The sequence below is a fragment of the Silene latifolia genome, chromosome 9 (genome assembly GCF_048544455.1).
Source record: "Silene latifolia isolate original U9 population chromosome 9, ASM4854445v1, whole genome shotgun sequence".
NCBI classification, from domain to species: Eukaryota; Viridiplantae; Streptophyta; class Magnoliopsida; order Caryophyllales; family Caryophyllaceae; genus Silene; species Silene latifolia.
In genome coordinates, this window is record NC_133534.1 from 97274278 (window position 1) to 97280087 (window position 5810).

General features: G+C 43.5%; 1 non-coding gene across 1 annotated transcript; it reads left to right on the forward strand.

Annotated features, from left to right (window-relative positions):
- The first annotated feature begins 904 nt into the window (after positions 1-904).
- LOC141603603 (small nucleolar RNA R71) lies at positions 905-1011 on the forward strand. The gene has a single exon (XR_012525466.1). It is a non-coding gene; the product is annotated as a small nucleolar RNA R71 (small nucleolar RNA).
- The last annotated feature ends 4799 nt before the right edge of the window (positions 1012-5810 follow it).

Sequence of the window (5810 nt, forward strand, 5' to 3'; positions counted from 1 at the left end):
CGGCCTCTTCGGCCCCTCATATCTTGTACCACTCCTCAAATGGATGGTACTAACTATCTCATATCTTGGGGGATTACCTTGAGGAGGTAGTTGCCCGTTTTGTCCTTGAGAGCTAGAAGATGCTAATTGAGTCATTTGAGTTTCTAACATTTTGGTGTCGACAAGAATGTTGTTGATGGTGATTTCTTTAGCTTGGCTATCTTTTTGCATTTGCGTGAAGAATTCTTGTTGGTTCTTTTGCATTTGGAGGACCGCTTTTTGAACATCAAAGCTTTGGTCATTGGGTTGGTTGTAGGAAGGTTGATTTTGGTAACCTTGCCTTTGGTTGAAAAAGGGTCTTTGAGCTTGGTTTCTCATTGGAGGTGGGGTGTATGTTTGTTGGGGGTTTTGGACATTTTGGCTCTTGTATGAAAGATTTGGATGGAATTTGGTGTTCTCATTATAGTAATTGGAATAAGGGGCGCCACTCTTGTATGCTTGGAAAGCATTAACTTGTTCATTTGTTCCCCTACATTCGCTTTGATCATGTCCCAAGGTTCCACAACTTTCACATACTCCGCTTGGGATTGAGGATGATGCCACCATAGCATTAACATGTCGTTTAGGTAATTTGGAAGCTTTATCAAGCTTAGCCATGGCCTTCCCAAACTTCAAATTGATGGTGTCAATATGAGCACTTAATTGAGCACCCAATTGAGTGATGGAATCTACCTCATGCTTTCCTCCTCTTATGGCCTTTCGAGGCCTACTATATTGGGAATTATGAACCGCCATCTCTTCTATTTTGGCCCACGTTTGATTGTCATCAACTTTGGTAAACATCCCATTGGATCCCATATTAAGAATATTGCGGGAGTCTTCATATAGGTCATTCCAAAATTGTTGCACAAGGAATCACTCACTAAGTCCATGGTGTGGACAAAAATGACAAGTGTCCTTAAATCTCTCCTATGCTTCATATAATGATTCCTCATCCCTTTGCTTGAACCCGGTGATTTGGACTCTCAACATATTTGTCTTCTCCGGAGGATAGAATTTCTTGTAGAAGGCAAGTGCTAACTTCTTCCATGAATCAATACCATTGTAGCCTTGTCTAGGTCACCATTGCTTTGCGGTACCGATCAAAGAAAAAGGAAACAATACCCATCGGATTTGGTCTTGAGTAACTCCAGTTTGAGAAATTGCATCACAATAGTCATAAAAAGTCTCCATATGTGAATGAGGGTCTTCACTAGGCATCCCTCCAAATTGACTTCTCTTAACTAATTGTATAAATGCGGATTTGGCAATGAAATTACCGGTTAAATGTGGTGGTGTAGGAGTACCGTTTGGTAGGTTCTCCTCGGTTGGTACAGAATGTTATGAAAATTTAGGCATTGTAGGTTGATTTTGTGGTGGGTTTTTGTAATACTCCGTATTTATGAGTCTTTGGGTACTCTATCGAGTAGGCCTTACTCTGTCGAGTAAGGGTAAGTTGCGTTTTAGAAAAGTTTCTGACCTGTTGGGTACTCGATCGAGTAGCTGGGATACTCGATCGAGTAGCCGGTTTTACGGGGAGTTTTCTCGGGTTTTGTTAATTATGCGATTAAGATATATAACCTTCGTCGTCATTATTCTAAACACTTTTGCAAAACCTAATTTACTGTTTAAGAGAGAAAGCAAGTACGTTCTTAATCCTAATCGCATTGTTAGCAATTCCCGGAGTTTGGAAGGTCGGTTCTCATCGTCGGTTATACCGTTGAGATCCGTGCGTCGAGGGTAAGATCTATGTACCCTTTTTGTTGTCTTTCCTTTGATTTGGTTAAACCCTAATATAGGAATTTGGGGGTTTTTGAGTAGTATGTGATTTGGTAGCATTTGTATGTTGTATGATAGGAAGAGGTTTCATAGAGGAAGCTTTTTGATACAAAGCAGAGAGACCGTCGATTGTGTGCTTTCCAGGTAGGATTTCCTACTCAGTATTAGTCCCATAATGGGATGATTGTTGATGTGTTGAGATTGATTGTTTGATATAGTAATTGTATTGTGACGGTTGTGATTGTGATTTTGATTGTTGTCTATGGTTCTCGAGGCGTGTCCTCGGCTGAGTGAGGTCACTTGCGGGAGTGGCTTCACGCCCTAGTTTCGCCTTCTGTGGAACCCGCCATAGAAGGGATGGGCACATTAATGGACAGGGTTATCGCTCACTATGTGGAGCGGGGATTTGGTGGGTACGGCCTGCGGTCCCCCATGGCGGTGGTGGTCCAAAGTGGACGATCGATGATTGAGGTGATTGGAATTAGTGTGGTTGTGTGTGTGAGTTAAGTCATCTGTTTATCTTATTGTTCATATATATTGAGTTGTGTGATTAGTCGGCCCGGTTGTTGTTTTGTAAACCTGCGGTGATCCATTCGGGGATGGTGAGCAGATATTGAGCAGGTATGAGATGAGTACTGGGATAGCTGGGATTGCCACGACATGATGATAGGAGTCTTCCGCTGTAGCTTAGTAGTTTCTTTACATTTCAGTTAGAACAAGAAATGTGATCGGTTTGAGAACATGTATTGCACTTTTGGTTTGGTTTTGAGAATTGTAACTCTTCACTAAGTATTTATATTTAAACGTTGTTTCTTCATTGTTTATATTTAAGCGACGATCCTGAAACCTGTAACCAATGAACCTAATGAACATAGGGAGTCAATTAAAATGAACCCGGGGTAAAAGTTGTAGGAGCTAATGCAAAGGCTTGGGAGACGTCCTAAAGTCGCGAACTTGCCCTACAATTTTGAACCGGTCACATGGGGGGTGTATGTCAAGGTCGTATGTGTTGTTTGGTTAGCTTGTGTAAGAATGTGATGAAGTGTGTGTAATTTTGGATGTTTGAAGTAGAAAGTTGAGAATGTGAAAGAAAGGTTAATGATATATGTAGACTTGTTGTTGGAATGAAAACATGTTGTATGTTTACAATGTGGCGTTTAATAATATGATATAATGATTTCGTGAATTGTATGAAAAGATGCGTAGCGTTACATGCTTAGCTATGATACAACGTTGGTTTTATAAAGTTTTAGCATGTTAGCATATGATATAGCATGCGGGTAGCGTTTCTGAGTTAGCATGACTCGATCGAGTGAGACTGACTTGATCGGGTGGGTTTTGACGATTTTGAGTCCAGAATCGTGTTTTTGGGCACTCGATCGAGTACCTCGGGCACTCGATCGAGTAGGGGGTCAGTGTGTTAGAGATCAGAAGGTCTGTTAGGGGTCTGATGTTGGGGCACTCGATCGAGTATGGTGGGCACTCGATCGAGTAGCCCGTTACTCGACCGAGTATGTTTGGGAACTCGATCGAGTAGGGGTCTGGGCAGCGTGTTTTCTTGTTTTGAGGTTTTGGCACGTATGTTTATATCCACCCCTTTTTCTATGATAGTTTCAAGATGCCGCCCAAGAAGACTACTTTGTATGCGAGAGCTGAGCTTATGAACATAGATGACATCGTTAAGATGTTGGAGCATCAGGATGCTCTCACTGAGGCTTTAAAAACTGTGGGGAAAGATAAGGATAAGGATAAGGAGAAGGAGGTTGATCATTCTAAAATCAGCCTCTATATAGCGAGGTTTAACCCGAAAGAGTATAAGGGAGTTGGGGAGCCTAACCTTCTTGATAGTTGGCTTAGAGAGATGGAGAACATATTAGATTTGGTTCACTTGTCCCGATAAGATGAGAGTGGAACAGCCGCATTCTATCCGAGGGAGGCGGTGGCAAGTGGTGGGATACAGTGAAGGTGAGTGCTAAGGAGATATATACAAACCAAGGTTTACCTGCTATACCTTGGGAGGAGTTTCGTAGGGCAGTGAGAAAGGAGTTCGTACCGGAGCATGTGAGGAGTAAGTTGAGAGAAGAGTTTGAGTTTTAAGATGACCGCCGAGATGTCGTGGTGAGTACTACAGCGAGTTCAATGAGAAGTCTAGGTATGCCGAGGATATGGGTTTGAGTGAGGAGAATTTGGCGTTGAGGTTCGAGAGGGGGTTGACCCCTAAGATTATGGATAAGTTACCCGTGGGAATCCTTACTGATGTTAAGGAAGCTTATGAGAGGGCTGGGAGAGCTGAGAGGTTGGTGGAGATGGCTCAGGAGAGGTCAGGTGGTGAGAAAAGAAAGTTTGAGAGCGAAGGTGGTGGTCAATCTAATCACAAGAAAGGCAACCACAATCAGTCTAAGGGGTTTTCTTCTGGGTCAAGGTTCAGTACTGGGGCTTCCTTTGGGCGTGGCCGTGGAAGTGTTAGTAGTAGTTGGGGAGTGACCTGCTATAGCTGTGGTGGTGTAGGCCACAAGAGACATGAGTGCACAAGTGCACCGGGATCTTTCCAGAGACCTGCGCCGAGCTATGCGAGCAATAGACCGGCTGGGTCATGGCCAAACCGGGGAAGTCAGAGTTACCAGAGTGGAGGCAACCGCAACGGCGGTAATTCTTATCAGAAACCACCAACGAACAACAACAACAATCAAGGGTCGGATGCTAAGCCGACCACATCGCAAGAAATCTTGTCCGGGAGGTGGACGGAAGACCAAAGTGGAAAGTTATTCATGATGGAGAAGAAAGCAGCTGAGGAGGATGCACACGTTATCACCGGTACTTTCCTTGTTAATGGTATTCATACCTTTGTTTTGTTTGATTCGGGGGCTTCTCGGTCGTTTGTATCTTCAAGTCATGTAAAACGGTTGGGTTTGAGGGTATATGAGTCTGTTAGTGAACAAGTTTTTATACCTTCGGGTGAGTCTGTATCATGTGGGAGGTTGTTTAGAGATGTATCTATGATAGTTGGGCAAGTTGATCTACTTGTAGACTTGCTAGAGTTTCCTTTTAACGGTTTTGAGATGATAGTCGGGATGGATTGGTTAGGAAAGTATAAAGCTAAGATAGACTGTCATCAAAAGAAAGTGTCTTTAAGAGGTCCTAAGGGCGTTAGTGTGTCTTATCATGGGTTTCTTGTCAAACCCAAAGTTAAGTTGATTGCAGCTGTCACCTTGAAGTCTTATCTGAGGAAGGGATGTCCTTTGATCTTGTGCCATGTGAGAGATGACCGGATAGAGAGTCCGACAGTTGATCAGATACCAGTGGTGGGAGAATTTGTAGATGTTTTTCCAGAGGAGATTCCGGGGTTGACACCGAAGAGGGAGATAGATTTCACCGTTGAGTTGAAACCAGGGACGGGGCCAATCTCTAAGGCACCGTATCGTATGGGTCCTAAGGAGATGGAGGAGCTTAGGAAGCAGTTGGATGATTTGATAGAGAAGGGATACATTTAACCTAGTGTATCGCCGTGGGGAGCACCAGTTCTTTTTGTGAAGAAGAAAGATGGGAGTCTGAGGTTGTGCATAGATTACAGGGAGCTGAACCGAGTGACGGTGAAGAACAAGTATCCTTTGCCAAGGATAGATGACCTGTTTGATCAGTTGAGTGGTGCATCAGTCTTTTCTAAGATTGATTTGAGGTCGGGGTACCATCAGGTGAAGATTAGAGAGGTGGACATACCAAAGACAGCTTTCACGTCGAGGTATGGCCATTATGAGTATGTGGTGATGCCGTTTGGGTTGTCTAATGCACCGGCAGTGTTTATGGATTTGATGAACAGAATCTTCAGAAATTTCTTGGACCAGTTTGTGGTGGTATTTATCGATGACATCTTAGTCTATTCTAAGACTAAGGAGGAGCATGAGGAGCATCTGAGGATCGTGTTGCAAACTTTGAGGGAGCATGAGTTGTATGCTAAGTTGTCCAAGTGTGAGTTCTGGTTAGAGAAAGTTGCTTTTCTGGGGCATGTGATCTCT